General features: G+C 33.5%; 1 protein-coding gene across 3 annotated transcripts in view; it reads left to right on the top strand.

Moving 5' to 3' along the window:
* The window catches only part of NAALADL2 (N-acetylated alpha-linked acidic dipeptidase like 2), a 967,958-nt gene that overhangs the window by 568,459 nt on the left and 380,316 nt on the right, over positions 1–19,183 (top strand). The gene's annotated exons all lie outside the window — the stretch shown is intronic.

Genomic DNA, 19,183 nt, shown 5'->3' on the forward strand with positions numbered 1-19,183 from the left:
TTTCAAATATGGAACTTTTCCATAAATTATTAACGTTATTTGAAAAGTTTGCAGACTTTCTTTTGATAATTTCTTATGCATAATTAAATGTGTTTTTCTTTCTGATATATTTTCTTTCTAACATATTTTGTACACATTACAATTTATTAATCCTGGTGCCTTAGTAATTTCTTTACATATTTGCTGGAGAAATAACAATAAACAATGATAAGAACCTCTCTTGAACACCTTCTATGTTCCTGGCTGTCAGGCCTTGTGTTACATTTTTTGTGAGCATTGTCTCATTAAATCTGCCAATAATCTTATAAGGTTAAGTACTATGCTATAATTAACTTCATTTTAATATTTTGTTAGTGATTTTGTATATGAATACTGTGGTAAAAAATATTTCATATTTTATTCTTGATTCTAGAGATTACTTGCACATTTCTTTTTTTATTCATATTTATTTATGTATTGAGCAGCAACTAAGTTCCAGGCAGTGCTAGAAGTGCTGGGAACATAGTAAGTGCTGATGATTTGGTAATGAATAGGACAGACAAGATGCTTACCTTCATTGAGTTTATATCTGGTGTTGCAGTACAGACACTAACATGTAAACAAATAATATCATAATTTCCGGTCATGATTACTACTAAGAAGAAAGTAAACCAAGGTAATAGCTGCAAAATGACAATGGAGTGAATGAGAAAGACGGTGATGTGAAATTAGGTCAGAGAGTTGGGCAGGAAGCAAATTATTCAGCAATTTGTAATTTTTAGTTTTAAATTTTGGATTTAAATTGTTAAAGACAATTATCCAACCCTGGCTTTAAATACAGCTACGTAACCATTAGGTAGAGTATCCTGATTTGAGTACTGTCACTCCTGACTAAGGTACAACATTTTTACAACTCTGTGAAGTTAGAGATTAATTTAGGGAAAACTGATAATGTGAAATGATTTTTCCATCTATCCAGTAAAAAGGTGGGACTGCCTAAGTGGCTGCTTAAATAAGTTTAGTCTTGCAGTAGATTTGAATAGGGTAAAATTTCTTATTACTATTTGTTTCAGCAAAGTATGTCAGTGTTAACATTAATATCATTATTATAAATGTCTTTATTACCCTTTTTGAAAATGATCTGATTCTACCTCTTGAACACTTATTACATAAATCGTGGGACTGTACTCCGTTTTCTATCCTGTATATATACCATCAAACATTTCCTTGCGTTGGCATATTTGTCTTTTGTTTTTGAAGTTTATTTCCTACTGCCTTTTGAGACTATTTTCCACTCGTTATCCCACCCACTTCCTTCACATTTTGTGCATTAATTTTTTTTTTTCATTATTTTGTTATGGCTTCCTGGTTCAGTTTTCTTCAAATAAAAATCATGGATTTTTGCATTTTATTGAAAATGTCGTCTGGGCGCGGTGGCTCATGCCTGTGATTCCAGCACTTTGGGAGGCTGAGGTGGGCGGATCATTAGAGGTCAGGAGTTCAAGACCAGCCTAACCAACACGGTGAAACCCCGTCTCTACTAAAAATAGAAAAAAACTTAGCCAGGCGTAGTGGCGCGCACCTGTAATCCCAGCTACTTGTGAGGCTGAGGCAGGAGAATCACTTGAACCCCGGGGGCAGGGGTTGCAGCGAGCCGAGATCACACCACTGCACTCTAGCCTGGGAGACAGAGCGATACTCCATCTAAAAAAAAAAAAGTGTCAACTAGTTATCTGAAATTTTCTTCTGATTTCTATGATAAATCATTTTTCTCTTATTTGCTAATTCTGAAACAAAGTTATATTATATGGTTGATAGGTGATTAATGCCCAGTTGACATCCACATTCTTAGCATATATCAGACATTCATAGAGTGTGGCTGGGTTCATTTTAAAGAAGGATCTGCTTATATTCCATATACTTAGTTTTAACATAATCTGATCTCAAGGAAAGTAAAGCACTCTATATGTTTTGTATAGACCTCTACATTACAAACCTCAATATGTATTACCTTCATGTTTCCCTACTACTACCCAGGGAAAAATATATTTCTGTAATGCATGTGATTTACCCTTCCTTTCATTCATTCATTTTCTAGGAAATATTTTCTGCTAATAAATATAGGAAAAGAGATACTTGGCAATAGAGGTAGAAAGTGAGAAAGGCACTCCACTGGCTTCAGACTGCAGTAGTCAAAGACATGAAATTGAGGAATGGTTTCTGGATGCCAAAGATTATATTTCTAAATCAGAATGCATGAAACTGGGTAAATCAGTTTGTTTTATTTTCTGCCAATAAGCTACAGTGAACCTCTAATTGATTTCAAGATTAAGTTCCATCAGTCTTGTCATTACAGCTTAGTAACAGGTTGTCTAACCTAGTTTTTAGTACTATAATGGGAATCTTAAAAAGGTATATTAGAAACTTCTTATTATAAGATTATACTTTTATAATGGTCTGCCAATAGGTTTAATTTACTTGGTGGTGATTTGGTCATTGAACATTATTTTAATAAAATCTAATTTGTAGCTTTCTCTCACAAAGACAAATACTTTATGATTTCATTTTTGAATCTTAAAAAGTGTATCTCATAGAAACACAGTAAAAAGTCATTGGCAGAAACAGTGGAAAGGGGAAGGAATGAGAAGAGGCAACATGTTGATCAAAGAGAACAAAATTTTATTTATAGGAGAGAATTCAGTTTTGGTGATCTATTGCTCTGCATGATGACTACAGTTAATAGCAATGCATTGTATGTTTCAAAATTTTACAAATAGATTGTTAATGTTCTCACTACATAAAAAAGTTAGTGATGTGATAAATATGTTAATTAGCTTGATTTAAGTCTTCTACAATGCACAACAAAAATCAAAACATTGTTTTGTAGCCCATAAATATACACAATTATTATTGGTATATTAAAAAGAAATTTAAAATTTTAAACAGATATATAAAAACTAATAAATATTTAATATCTCATAACCAGGATAGCATTCTTACTGCTTTGGAATGACCATTTTCTTTGACACTTGCCTTTGAAATAATAAAGAATCCAGTTTACACTTGAAACACCTGATAAAATTTCAAAAGAATAAAGAAACTGAGATTGTATGTAATGTTTCAGAATGAAGACTGAAATGATGTGTTTTGAATCATCATAAAGACTGCGTTATGGTAAAATAGATTGGTCTGGTTTATTTTGAGAGGCATAAAAATGTTATCATCTCTTTAATGACCTTGTATTATCATCATCAAAATCCTAAAATGTGCTTCTATTCTACTTTTTTCTCTTATTTGAATGAATTACTGTTAAAGGACATTTTGTATTGGCAGTAAATACTCACATGATGGAATAGGTAGTCAAATAGATGAAAAAGTTGAGAAAATTGGGGTGAATGGAGTGCTCAGTTTTTAATAGAATCTTAGTAGACTTATTCATAAACTACAACTAAGCTTTATTCATTTTCTTGGGTTTTATTTACAGTTATTTACACTATACCCACATAACTTTGTCCAACTAAACTTAATTTTCCATCTAGTTTATATTACATTTCCTGCTTTAAAATGTATATAGCCACTATTCTATTTTCTTTTTTTTTTTTTTTTTTTTTTTTTGAGGCAGAGTCTCGCTCTGTTGCCCGGACTGGAGTGCAGTGGCCGGATCTCAGCTCACTGCAAGCTCCGCCTCCCGGGTTTACGCCATTCTCCTATTCTATTTTCTTAAATGACTTCGTTACACATGGAGGTTTTTTTTTCAATATGAACTCTAGGTTGTTTCCTTTTCTATGTATTCTGAATATCAACCTTATATGTTCTATTTTAGAAGCATAATCTTATTAAACCATAAACTCTATAGTTGTGGAGACATGGAGAAATTTCTAAAAGTCATTAGAGATTCTCTTTTTTACTTGTTACTTAAAAAAAAAATGAAAGAAAATAAATATGTTATTTGAGCTAAGTGCCTACCTACTTCTTGCGAAAGTTGTCTAGGATGTCATTGATTTGTGATTGTGTTCCGTTTTTACTTCAAAAACTATTTAGTCATCATTTTGAGTAATATGCGTCAATAACTTACGATGCGTGAATCTTACCCAAAGATTGTTGATTCACCTTGCCTATGAAAATACTATATGTATGTTAAATCTAATTACAGGTAGACCTTATTATAAATTACTTGAAATAATACATATAAATATAAGATTACAAGAAATCTAGGTGTAGTTTATTTTATTTAAACAAACAGAAGGAGAACATTTTTTTTCCAATCTGCCTCCCAAGAGTCTACCAAGTTGTAATAGATGACTTGTAAATTCATTAATTTAGGTAGTTCAACATTTTTCAGTTATTAAAGTAAATATGTATAGCATGTTAACTATTTTACCTTCAGAGCAATTTTTTTCTTATTTTAGACATATTTAATGATGTATAAACTTATAGAAAGAACACTGACGTAATCAGATTATGCATTTGTTAATATAACTTTTATCAAGAAAGTGCAAAATATTAGAGTAAAATCACAAAGTGCAAAGTTTTAAAAGTAAAATTAATCATTCAAAGGGAAGAATCAGGGGATATTGCTGAAGTGTGGATGGCTAATGAAGTTAAAGAAGCCGATATTATTTAAAAGTAGAAAGACAAGTAACTGAAGAACCAAACATAATTGTATAAGGATTAAGCTTTGGAAAGAGATAGGAAAGAATAGCCTAAAGTAAAATCTCATTTTTTATATCAGGAAATAAATTTATATTATCTAAATAATTCATAAATCTAGAAATAGTGCTATAAAAGTAATTACTAAAAGCACTAAATATGGACATATTTAAAGATAGTGCCTTCGGGAAATGGGCTTGGGGTCCAAGAGGAAGAACTTGTAGATTACTTTTCATCATAAGCTCAACTGTACTCTTCTTTTGAAACCATGTACATACACTATTATAATAGGAACATTTCTTAAAAGTTGATTATCTTTTGAAATTATCTCTTAAGTTTCATTTAAAAGATTCCAGATGGCTGAGGTGTAACCCACAGAGAAGCCCTGTGTGAACACTAATTGATGTAGAACCAAGAACTCCAAAGAAAAATTCAGAAAACAACAGATCTTCTGCTACACTCACTTACTGATGTATTCCACAGATGTCTATGGAGGACTTACTCATGCCAGGCATTCTGTTAAAGCACTGGGAAATGTGAGCAAAAATACCCAACATCCTTGCTCTTATAGAGCTTCCAGTGTAGAGGAAAAAAATGGCCAGTTAAATAATTTCACAAAAATGTTGATTTTTAACATATTTACATGATATAGTAAGCACAAATAGCTGGTAGCTCCAACGTAGGCTTTTATGAGGGAGTCAAAGTCAGGGAGGACTCTCCTGAGAGAGTAATACACAATTATCAGAGGCATAAGTAGGCCTTAGCTTAAAGAAACCGGCAGATGGTTCAGATTTACAGTGAGCAGCATAGGTTACGATGCTGTGAACAGAACCAGCGTGAAAAGTAGACAGACACCCTCCTTGTTGCAAAGAGTAAAGGAGAGCAGGATGTAAGATAGAACTGAGGGTGAAGGTAGTGGGACAGACATCACAGGCCATGATTAGGATTCTGGTCTTTAATAGTGCAATAAGAAGCCATTGAAATGTCATAGAGATCATATTTATGTTTCATAAAGTTCTTTTGGATGTGGTGTTATAGGTCCATTAGACAGGCAAAAGAACAGATCTAGTGAGGGCAATGAAAGAGTGTGTCAATAATCCCTGGATGGGAGTGATTATTGTCTTAGAATAGAGAGGTAGTAGTAAAGATTTAAACCATATGAATGGAATCAACAGATAAATATCAGGAAGGGGCAGCAGCGTTCTCTATTAAATTGTATGGAGGAGGTGGCCTTTAATTTCTCAGTTTCTGTATACAAAAATAAGTGAATTGAAAGAACATTGCATTAAGAGGAACTGCAGAAAGTAGAGCAGCTTTGAATTATGCTCTTAATTTACTTTGGACAGACAGTGCAATACTTGCAAAAATTCAGGAAGAGGGATTAAGTAGAATGTATGTTAGAAATACTGGTCTGATTTTCAGAGAAGAGTGCGGACTGGTGGTAAAAATTTGAGTCAACTCTATGGATGTTCAAATTGAAGGCCTGGGTGTGCAGAAGTTGTCATGGGGGAAAAATGAAGTAAAATATAATGAAGGCTTAAGACATGGAATTGGGAGACCTCCAACTTGTAATAAAATTGTATAAGGGAGGAGTTGAATAAGCAAACAGGAAGGAGAAATGCTTATAATCCTAGAGAATGATTCATGTGAAGAAATTTCATTTTGTAACAAAGAAAAGGGGTGGGTGAAGGGGGCAGAATATGACTGTGTCCATTTGAAATCCAGTCAGTCACAAGCTAAGATGTCCAAAATCAGAAACAAAAGTATTTTAATTTTCTTTGGTAATGAACTGTTTTAAAAACAATTATATTGTATCACTGACTAATTGGTCAATGTTTGTGTTCAACAATGCGAGATCAACTCATCAGAGCCACTGGGAGCTTAACTGTGCATTGGCTCTGTTGCTTGCAAAATTCCAGAGCTTAGTCTACAACTTCCAAGCAGAGGACAGGCTAGAGTCAAATTATGAGATCATATAGCCAGAAATTCTAAAAGACTAGGTAAATTCTGTAAACCCTGATTGAAGATAGCAGGCTGCTTCTAAATGCCCAAGGCTCTGCCCAAATGGAGAATTTCTGTCTGAGTCAGAATCCTGATTCTGGTAGCAGTCACGTGACAGTCTGAATTCAACATTGTTCTTGTATTTGAATTATAATCAACGTATTTTTATTCTAAGTTGATGTCTCAACAAATGTTGGAACACCCATTATCAATTCTTACAGTCTCTTCCCCCACTTTTTATGCTAAGGATGACACAAAAGATACCTAGATTATGTACGTGCATGTGTGCGTGCATGTGCACATGTATAGTTTGTGTGTGTTCATATAATTTTGCTGTGTTGGAATTTATAGCACTCTAAATAAGCAAGCAATTAATGGATAAATGGATGTTTGGGTTTTTACAAAAATTGAATTTTACTGTAAAAATATTTTCAGTGTATGTTATATGATGCAGGAGGGAAAAAATTAGAATATGGATAGCTATGCACTAACGAACAATTCAGTTAAACTGAGTTGTACTCTTGCCTGTTATCATTAGGATGGGGGTTATCTCCTAGATATTATTCTTTCCAAGAAATAAGCTGTTTGTACATATCTCGTTGCTTGACATTATCATTATGAAACATCAAAACACAAAAGAAAAAAATACCCAGATGGTGCTGTGAACATTCTCATGAATAAATCAGTTCCTTCACTACATATGGCTCAAATGGGTCTTATCTCAAAATAAATAAGTAAACAAATAAAATAAAATAGAAAGAGGAAAAAATTATAAATTAATTCTTGAAAAACATATGCATTTTCTGTATCTTGTGTTATAGTTTAATAAACATCAGCCATTCCTGAAATTATCCACCTGATAATTTCAAGTATTGGGACATTTTGGGTCAGACTAACTTCTGGTATACTAAGGAATCAGATACTTTATTTATTTATTTTATTATTATTATTATTATTATTATTATTTTTTTTTTTTTTGAGACAGAGTCTCCCTATGTCTGTTGTCCAGGCTGGAGTGCAGTGGCATGATGGTGCATACCTGTAGTTCCAGTTACTGATAGGCTGAGATGAGAGGATCCCCTTGAGCCTGGGAGTTCAAGGCTGCAGTTAAGTCATGATCATGCTGCCGCACTCCAGTCTGGGCAAGAGAGCAAGACCCCATCTTAAAATAAATAAATAATAAATAAATATAATTTCAATCAGAAATATATTTCACAGAAACACATCAGTATATGAAAAAAATTGCTAAAATTAGTTCTTCCAATAGTTTTCTAAAATGGCAAAAACATTGAAACAAAAAACATTTAATGCTCTACTGTAATATTTACAGTGTTGTGATTAAAAGTAAATTATAAAGTAGTACAGATTTATTTTTATAAATGTAAGCACTAGCTTTTTAATTAGATATAGCAAAATTAATTAATGTTTAGACATAATTTGCATTCTGAAGACTGCTATTTGTTTTAATTGAATCACCAATTCCTTACTGGAATTAAAATTTATGCTAAACACAACAGTTTTGTTTTAATAACTTTGAATTATGTTTATCATAACAATAAATGATAACAGTTATAGAATTTAAGAAGTATTGTGATAATGACAAGATCACTGATGTTAAGTAGAAGGAAGGCCTTTTGTACTTTGGAGAAGAAGTTAGATGTAATACAATGCTGTAAAAGTAGGTTTCATAATTGTACACAGATAGCTATAAAATTCAAGAACAAAGTTTTTATTGCTAGCGTGTAAACTTTTAGCCCTTAAGTCTCTTTTCTACATTCAAATTATTTGTATTACATAGTTCTCTAATATCAGGTTTGCAGAAGAGAGAAAGTATTAAATGAGATGACTGAAAAAAGTGTGAAAGCTGTTTGCAATTCTATGATACATGAATGTATGTGGATGATAATGTGTGAAAACAAATATATGATGCTGAGTCACTTAAATTGTTATGTTAAGTGACTGTATATTGTCTTTGAAATTTAAAATAATTAAAGAATATAATATTGAGGGATAAATCAGTGTTACGATGGACTTTATAGAGCAATAAGCAGTTGTTTAGCATATATTTAATAATTAAAATATTTAAAATTTGGTTAAAATTGGGTTAAAAATTTTAGACAGAAAACAAGCAGCCAAAATACAGAGGAAAAGAAAAGAAAAAAAAAGTCCAGTCAGGGGCCAAAACTGTACAAAATTCAATGGTTTCTAAAATATTCGATAGATAATACTCCTTTCTATGAGACAAGACAATGTTAAGTAAAATGCATCTACTCTAATTAATTACTCAGAAGCAGAAGAAAGTAAATAATTATTGAACTAATTCTGAAAGTGGACATAATTAGCACATTAATCATCCACCATAAATTATTTAATTCAATAATAATCCTGGAAGAAAAATTAGTATTACACTCAGTAGTAAAGTGTTTTGCATTTAATACTCATCATCATAATGCTGTCAGCTGGAATAAACGATGCCTTCAAATATTTTTTTAAAAATATTTTGGTTAAATTAAATTGTTAGGATATATTAATTTATGCTGAGTAGGATAATGAGTTTAAAAAAAACCATTCAGTAATTATCTCAGTGTTAGAATTTCTCTTAGACATAAACTAATTAGCTCTCCACACCCCAGCATAAGCTTTATCTCATTGGTACTGGAGTTTAAAAATTCTAACTAAAATACTGAAATAAGCAGAGGAAACATATGTAAAATAAGATTATAATGAGTTCTTTACAAAGGCACTTCAGAGCTATCTGACATTAAAAAATTAAATGTTTAGTGTGTAACACATATTTAGTTTTATCTTTTATCCAACATTCTGATATTTATCAATAAAAGTCTATAAACACTGTGACATGACAAAAATACTAAAAATACATCTGAGTATTGAAAGCAAGCTGTGGAAAAATAGTTCTTCCCTTATAGGCTCCTGAGTCTTTTTATGCAGATCTGTTTAATGGATTGAGCTCCTCTGAATCTTGCTTGACTGACATTGGGAATGATGTGGAATTATGCTCAAAGAAAGGAAAATAAGCAGGAGATGAGGAGAGAGAGCTGGGAATTCTCCATTGGTTTAGTTTGGGAAATCAAAAAAGGAGAGCTGAAGTATATGAGAATGAGATCAGAAAGGAGAAAAAGAGAAAGGGAATATTAGGTATTTTTGAGGTTATGATTAAAATCTATTTTTTGTATCTTGGAAAGGATTTAGTAAAGATTGCATTTGTTTTTGTCTGCTAAATAGCAGACTTCAAGTACATGGCCTCAAGGCAGGAGCAAGAAGCTTTTTAATGGGTAACACATACTTGTTGTCTAGTTTGGGGACTCTGCCAAATAGCCAAATTTTAAAAATAAAAAAGTGTTTCACTTTTGTAAGGTTATTGTCCAACGCATTATCGCTGGATTCAATATAAGCTTTCTACGAGTAATCTGTGGGTGTATTGAATTTATAAAGTATATTAAATGTTCACATATTTGACTAATGTTTCTAGAAATAGGAACTTTATGAGATTGAATAGCAAGTATAATTTTTCCTCCTCTGAGCAATGCATCACATAAAATAAATATGTATAAAACCTGTAATGTAGCCTAGGTGGTTCACTTTCTCATTATCCATGGAAGATGGCATGCCAGCCTTCACTGTGAATTTAGAAGTGATTGGTACATAATAGCCTAATTGGTATTGGTCGATGAAAAACAGTGGAGTCAATGACAATAATGGTCAAAGGGGAGAGGGCAGATAATTAGAAAGGAAGAGGAGCACATATCAGAGTAGGCTATTTTTCCACTTGGTTTTATATTGCTTTGAAAAAGAAGAGTTTTGAAGCTTGTATTGAGACTCAAAGACACTTGAATTTTGAGTAGTCCGAGAGCAACAGCAGATAACCACCAGCTTGTCTGTTGCAGTTCACATGCATCAGATGTGATAAACTTTCTTGTTGAGTGATCATCACTTTTCTGTTTTCTTTTTTCTTTGTTTTTTATTTTTTGGAGTCATCAATACACGAAATGGTTAAATAGTGTACTCTAGCTCACAGACCTGTCAAGTGTCAGAGCAGGGATCCAAACATGAGCAGTTTTGCTTCAGAGTGAATTCTCATCATCATTTTATGTGCTGCCTCTGGGGAAAAATGTACTGGGAGAGGGGTCATTCAAGTATCCTTCTCAGTTCCTTGTGATGAGAGTTTCTGAAATTCTTGTCCTGAAGGGGGTAGATAAATTGAATTAGGTTTATCCTGGATACAAGTCAGTAAGATATAAATATTTCAACAATATGTTTGTATATCCTCTGTTTTATATTTCTCAAAATAATTTTAAAAACACAAAAGCCTATAAATAGATGAAACTATGAAGTGGTCTACTAGAAATCCTGCATTGGAAGATTTCTGGAGAAAGTTATCCAACCGTTTCTATTTTCCAGTATACTGCATATTATTTAGCAAGTATACTATTATTAGGTAACATTCATTTAAATTCAAGTGTGTTCTCAAAGAGACCTGACAAAGATTAGGAAACAAAATAGTGCCATCGTACTTTCCTTTTTTTCCTCTGTGCCTTCTCTGGGTGCTTTAGCTACTGCCCACTTTCCCATGATGACCTGGATATGAATATTTAAGAAATTTCTACTGAGTCTGCAATATAGAAAAAAAGTGAGAAGAGTGTTATATTGAGGAATGCAGTAGTTGGGATGAAGTATTTGACTATGAGGAGTTATTGCAGTATGCTTCATAGAAGAAGTGATATTTCCAGTGTCCATGTTTTTTTAAGAAAAGAAAAATCAATAAAACAAGCAGTTATAGTAGAAGGCCCCAGACCCAATTAGACATAAGGACTGCAAAGGCAAGGTTTATCTGAAGAATAAAAAATATTCTAAATTTTTTTAATGAAAGCTCAGGGATGGAGTAGACGTCGTTGACCTCAGTTTCCTCATATGCAAACTATAGACGTTGACCTAACTCAGTAAGTAGTTTTCAACCCAGGCTGATCATCAGGATCACCCACCTGTAACTATACAGATGCCAGCAGTTAGATGATTTCTAAAATCTTGTATACCTTTACTTTTATGAGAAAAAAAAGAGAAATGTTTCTTTTCTGAAGCACTTGAATGTCTGTTCTGCATGTTTTAGCCTGATTACTATATAATCCTGTTTAGATTGGCACTTTCATCCTCTATCTCTGCTGAGAGGAGAATTGGTGAGATGGTGTCCTTTGCATATTTGAACTTAAATTTTTCTACACATGAAGGGTCACAGAATAAGATGATACATTTTGAATGATTACAACTTCATTTTTCTATAAAATTGTTCAATATTTCCAAGTTGAGCATACTCATTAAGACATGGTAAGGTGATAGACCTACAGTTTAGGTCAACATTTATTTCAATTTGGATGTTCCTTTGGAACATACAGCCAGTGAATTCCAAATGTGAAAACTTTTTTCTGTTAATAGCCCAGCATATAGCAAAGTTAATAAAAAGTTTAAAAAGCATTTCTTGAAAAGATAATTGTTTAAAAAATTAACTCCATACCCATCCAAGTTATAATACCCATATTAGAAAAGCATTATAAATTTGACCATCTCCTTTTTCTCAAACAGCTCATTAAGTGTTGGATTACACCATCTCTTAAAATTCCTTTAGATTTTATTATTACACAGTTATTTATTTGATGAAGGAATTTAAAAACAGGTCAAGGATTGTATCTAACTGGCAATAAAAGCAGTGAAAGACCTTTGTTAAATTATCAAATATTATCATTCTTTTCTACTATATTTGTTTGCCTATCTGCAACCACATAAAAAAGTGATTCAATTTTTTCTCATAAAATTTGAATACAAATATTCTGATCATACTTAGGCGCGGTGGCTCAAGCCTGTAATCCCAGCACTTTGGGAGGCCGAGACGGGCGGATCACGAGGTCAGGAGATCGAGACCATCCTGGCTAACACTGTGAAACCCCGTCTCTACTAAAAAATACAAAAAACTAGCCGGGCGAGGTGGCGGGCACCTGTAGTCCCAGCTACTCGGGAGGCTGAGGCAGGAGAACGGCATAAACCCGGGAGGCGGAGCTTGCAGTGAGCTGAGATCCGGCCACTGCACTCCAGCCCAGGCGACAGAGCGAGACTCCGTCTCAAAAAAAAAAAAAAAAAAAAAAAAGAAGTTAGAAGTATTTAATTAGAAGTTATATTTCTGGAACAGATATAGAATATACTGTGCTTTTTTTCTTGATTGTTGCATTTAGTTATTCTTTAAGTTTTCTTTGCATAATAAAGAAATTATAAAATATCAAGATGATTTCTTAAATCATTTTGTATATATATTGTTACTGCTTGAGACCACATACAGTTCAGACACAGGCGTCACTCCCACATAAGAGCCATCTCTTAGGGTGGATAAAGTGGTTATAAATACGAAATACCAAGTTATAGATGCTCTGCCTTTCAAATGGTTCTCATAGTGTAGTTCATACAGCAGCAGTACCAGCAGCATTACCTGGAACTTAATCAAAATGTGAATTATCGGTCTCCACTCCAGACTTTCTGAATCATAATTCTGGCAGTGGTGTCTGGAAATTTGTATTTCCATATGTCCTCAAGGTTACCGTGATGCACACTAAAGTTCAAAAACCACTGGTCATTTTCACCTATCTAACTTTTTATTCTTAACTATAATGTAAGAATATAACTTCTGATTGTCCCCTGAATTAATTCTTGGATTCTTGTTTTATTTTATTTGAAAGAATTTTATTGTGTTAGGAAGGAGTACACAAAAGTGCAAACAAATTAAAATACAGATTGCAAGCAAACATTCAAAGTAGCTTTGGGATAGCCATACCTTATTGTTACGGCCTCACTCATTTATTGATTGATTTGCAAATAAATACAAGTTAGGATCATGATAAATACTGTGAAAAAAACTAAAGCATAATAAGGGAATAAAGGATGTGCATGGGATGGTATTATATATGCTATTTTTGTTGCATTCTTGAGGAGGACTTTGATAGAGAAGATAACATTAAGAAAGACAACTGGGCCGGGCGCGGTGGCTCAAGCCTGTAATCCCAGCACTTTGGGAGGCCAAGACGGGCGGATCACGAGGTCAGGAGATCGAGACCATCCTGACGAACACGGTGAAACCCCGTCTCTACTAAAAAATACAAAAAACTAGCCGGGCGAGGTGGCGGGCGCTTGTAGTCCCAGCTACTCGGGAGGCTGAGGCAGGAGAATGGCGTAAACCCGGGAGGCGGAGCTTGCAGTGAGCTGAGATCCGGCCACTGCACTCCAGCCTGGGCGACAGAGCGAGACTCCGTCTCAAAAAAAAAAAAAAGAAAGACAACTGAGGGAAATGAATGTGTGATCCACACACATTTGAAGGAAAGTATTTATCGGCCTGTGACAGCAAATACAAATACCCTGGAGTAGGAGTTTATCTGCTGTGATTGAAGAATAGCAAAATATCAAATAGACTAGGAGAAAGTGAAACAGTGGTAGGAAATAAGGTCAGAACAGGAAGGACACACCCCATCATAGGCCTGTACTCCCAGCTACTTGGGAGGCTGAGTCAGGAGAATCACTTGAACCTGGGAGGTGGAGGTTGAAGTGACCCGAGATTTCACCACTGCACTTCAGCCTGGGTGACAGAGTGATACTCTGTCTCAAAACAAAACAAAACAAAAAACAATGACTTATGTTGTATCATTGTTATGTATTTATAAATAAGGTCCACTTAAAGGCAAGACTGTTTATGAATTCCTTTTTTTCATGCCCTTTCTATTTCTTTATAGAATCACTGCCACACACTCACATACCAGACTATAAATGAATATGACTGAATGTGTCTGCAAGGGTATGCACAGGTATGTAGTGTTAACAATATTTATGGCAATTGATGTTTTAATAATCAATGTTTGAATCTCAGTTGCCATTGCAAAGTAATCCAACCCTTGCTATGATAAAACCATATTCCAACCTTAACCTTTCTCATATGCAAAGTTTAGTATCCAAAAATTCTAATATAATAAACATATATTTATTATTTTTACTGCCAAACAGCATTTTTGTACTCAACTTCATAGCTTTATCTCATTTGCTATTTTAAAAATATAGGATTAGCTGATCAGCAGCTGGCTATTTCTAATGGCAGCTATGCAGCTGATAGCTGATAATTACTGTGTCAGAGAGAGTGCTGTATTTGTAGGATGCACAATTCCGTTCTTCACTTTGTGATGACCAGAAACAGAATGTGCTAAGCAACCTGAGCAACCTCATGATGACTGTTCACATACATAATGAGTTTTGGTAGGTAATCATTTTTGAAAGATTGCTAGACTAATTTTAACTCTTCTAGATATTTAAGAGCAAAAAACTGGCCGGACGCGGTGGCTCAAGCCTATAATCCCAGCACTTTGGGAGGCCAAGACGGGCGGATCACGAGGTCAGGCGATCAAGAACACCCTGGCTAACACGGTGAAACCCTGTCTCTACTAAAAAATACAAAAAAAAACTAGCCAGGCGAGGTGACGGCGCCTGTAGTCCCAGCGGCTCGGGAGGCTGAGGCAGGAGAATGGCGGGAACCCGGGAGGCGGAGCTTGCAGTGAGCTGAGATCCGGCCACTGCACTCCAGCCTGGGCGACAGAGGAAGACTCTGTCTCAAAAAAAAAAAAAAAAAAAAAAAAACTTCACTTCTGATGGCCTAAGGTTTATGACTCAAGAAAAAGTGTGACCGGTTAGGTTATTTCTTGAATATTGTTGTTCTTTAGTTACTTTTTAGGACTTAAGACTCAGAAACAATCAAACTACTGAATCAACCTTGAAAACACTCTGAAAGCCTGTTTTTAAAAATTTACAACAGACGAAAGAACTAGATGAAAGAATCAGAATATTTCTAGTAGATTTGGGGAGTAGTTTCTCATATTGCATATTGCAAAGGCATTTGTACTTCCAGCAATTAAGCACCTTAAATCCCTACATTTATGGAAATAGAAAATGAAAAAAGTTCAAAACATTTAAATGAATTTTTTTCTACATTCTTTCTGAAACAATTATGCAATTATCAAATGATTCACTTTATATGCAGTAGTAATTGCTGTTCAAAGGCAGACGCGTATCTCACATATATGTTAAAAATTTAGCTAAGAATATTATAAAGCATTTTGACAAATTTTCTGGATAACACAAGCAAGATTTCACAACAGTGGCAGGTAATAATTTACTTGGAATTCATAACTTGAAATGTTTTTGTTTCTCTCTGAATAGCCATCATTGAATGTAAATTTCATACTCTTAAAAATACTACGTTTCTTGTTTTCTAGACTAGATGACTGACACTTCATTGGCCTTTTCCAATAGGCATATTTTTAAAATTTGCATATTTTTATACTACTCCTCTAAGGTAGGAGTACAATAAAATAATTCGATTGACTTTCATACATACCCAAATGTTCCTTCAGGTTCCTCATGCTGATAGAATCATACTCTTGTAACATATGGTATAAATTCTTGTGGATTGGGTGTTATAGAAACATGGACTTATAATGCCTCTTTCTTTCACATATTAACTATTCATCTGTGTTAATACAGAACATCTTTTTTTCATGTAATCTTCACTTTTTTTGAAACCATGTACTCAGTTAAGAACATAAATGGCACTAATCTAAATCATAAAGTTCACTGTTTCATCTTTACAGCTGTGTCATCATTCCCCAGATTTAGATATTTAACATTTCTAGCAACCCTCAAATTTTCAAACTTGTTTTTTATCTTATATTTATAAAAGCTACCTGAATACTTGATGGCATACAGCTTGACTTCTGTACCTTGACTTCTGTACAGTAGTGTTCACTACTGTACCTTTAGCATATAGCTAGAGAATGGGAAGTACTCAATAAGTTGTTTTGAAAGAAAAGAAACTCCTTTGCGACATAATGCTGAAATGAAGGAATTGTTTACTAACTGTAATATATTTCTCAAAGATTTCAGACTTCATTCCACTTTTATAACAAAATATTCAGTCACTGAATCACCTACTCCTGTTTGTTGTCCAGCAGACAGGACATTCTTTTAGTTTAGGTGGGAAATCTGAGTGGCTAGTTTGAGGATGAGGTTGAGGAGTTCAGCCCAGGGTTACCTAAGCATGTGGAGTGTGAGGAAAATTTGCCTGGCACTCTCAGTCTAGAAGTTTACTAGACTCCTGCCTCTCTCTCAACTCCTACATCTTTTCAATCAGTCTTCATTCTAGCTCCTAAGTCTCAATTCTTTCCATTTTTTTTTTTTTTTTGTCTCAATTGTCTCCACCATGAATAAAGCCAACTTTGATTCTCACTGGGACAACTATAGCTGCCTCCAAACTCATCTCACTGCATCCTCTTTTAAAATTTCCATTCCATCTCTGATATATGATAAACAAGCTTTCAAAACTCCAAATCTGATCATGCCATACCCCGCTGTGTAAAACTTGTAGTGTTTCCTGTTGTTGATTTTTAAGATTATATAAATGATAGCACACTATGTATCTATTTTTATCTGGCTTGTTCCTTACTTAGCGTGTTTTAGAACCTGACAGTTTTGATTGCTTATGGTTATATATTTAAATACAGAGTATGAAGTAAAAGGGCTTAAGAAACCAAATGAATGATACTGGTTCTTTCTGGAGAGGGATGGAGGGAGGGCAGTAGTTCTACAGATAGTAAAAAAGACTCTAACTTTATTTGTATTGTGTTTTTTAGAATAAAAAAGTGTATATATATTAAAATGTTAACATAAATTCTGTTAACTCTGGACTATAGAAATGTGTATATATGTATACACACACACACACACACACATATATATATATTCCTTATTTATGCATTTCGGGATTTTTTTAATTTCTCGATTTTTCAGAAATGCCCTGGGGAGAGCAGGAAAACCTAACTGATTATCTTGCTCTTAAAGACAAGATATGTTTCATGCTATAAACGCCCTATATGAATTCTTTGACTTCCTTTTGCACCACTCCAGTCATATGACCTCTTCCGTTTCCTCTGGTACACTGTACTGTTTCTTAATCCAAGGACTTTACATATGCAGTTTCTTTTGCTTAGAAGGTTTTTGGACGATAGGAATATGTGTCCTATCCTATAGTGCTAATGAGAGAGAAAAATAGGTGCAGCCACTTTTGAGTACAATTCATTGGGATATGTAAAAATTTAAAATTTGCATATTTTCTGACCCCAAATCCATTTCTCCATAGCAGCCTTACAGAAACCTTCACACATATGCAAACGGATATATGTACAAGAAAATTCATGGAGGTTTTTATTACAATGGGAAAATTTGGATTTGTCTAAGTATATTAGAATACTATTAGAATTATGGAACACTATGCAATATCCACAAAGAATAATGAAAGAATAACATCTGCAAACTTTAAGAGGTCTTTAAGTCTTCTTTACAGAGTGAAAAGGAAATGTCACAGAGTAATATATATACATATATGAAACTATTTAAGTAAAAGAAAGTAAAATAATAGCATTATACAATTGTTTTAAAAATGTCTATGCATTAAAATACTGTAAAGTTTAGGAGACATTTTATTGGTGAAAGTTGCCTGTTGGTAGAACAGGGAAACAAAATGTAGAGCATGACCAAAATGGTCTTTAGCTTAACTTCAATGTTCTTGTTTTTATAATAAGAACAACTTTATGTATTTTACTTAGATAATTAAAAATTAATAAAATTACCTGCCATCCTCCAAAGAGAAACAATGATTATTATTCTATGGATCCTTTCATCTTTAATATTCTGATTTTATATTCTTTAGCCATTAAATTATGCATTGAGAACTACCATTCTAAGTTCTACCATTTTCCAGTAATTAACCTGCATATTTTATAAAAATTATAAGGTTCCTTGTTCTTTGAGTTATATATGTATATGTGCATACATACATATACATATATACATGTGTGTTAACATATATATGTGTGTTAATTTGGAAACTTGAAAGCAATGAAGACAAAGATTCTCTATGGCATTATTTTTAAATATACTCTAATTGAAAGTATTCAGTACACAACTTTGGGATTCCAAACTCACTATTAAAGGGAATATTTCATCTTTTTGTTGGAATTTTCTTTCATATTATTAACTAAATTATATAACTCTAGTTTGTCTTCTAGCTAAAATCAGTATGATGAAGCTGATGTTATCCTCATACTTACATCTTACTTACATCTCTGTTATCCAGAGGCAGATTCACTGTCGAATAGTGTAACTTTGTGTCTCTACACGTTATTGTTTCTTCTCCCAATTTTTCCTGTCTCCATAAATTGTTAAATACGTAAGAGTAGCATAGAAGTCTATCTATAAATGTTTGTTCTCATACTATATCTAAAAAGTCTGGACATTGTTTATTGATAACTATAATGCAGATTTAGACTATTGAGTCTTTAATGCTATGTCATTAATTTGACATTAATGTTTTACAATTTCCCATTGCTTATGGAGAACCATTTAATTTTAATATCAGCCTTAGATCAGTATATAGGTGATACAGATATAATGCTGAATCTTTTTT

This window comes from Trachypithecus francoisi, unplaced genomic scaffold (genome assembly GCF_009764315.1).
Source record: "Trachypithecus francoisi isolate TF-2019V2 unplaced genomic scaffold, Tfra_2.0 Lachesis_group0, whole genome shotgun sequence".
Lineage (NCBI taxonomy): Eukaryota > Metazoa > Chordata > Mammalia > Primates > Cercopithecidae > Trachypithecus > Trachypithecus francoisi.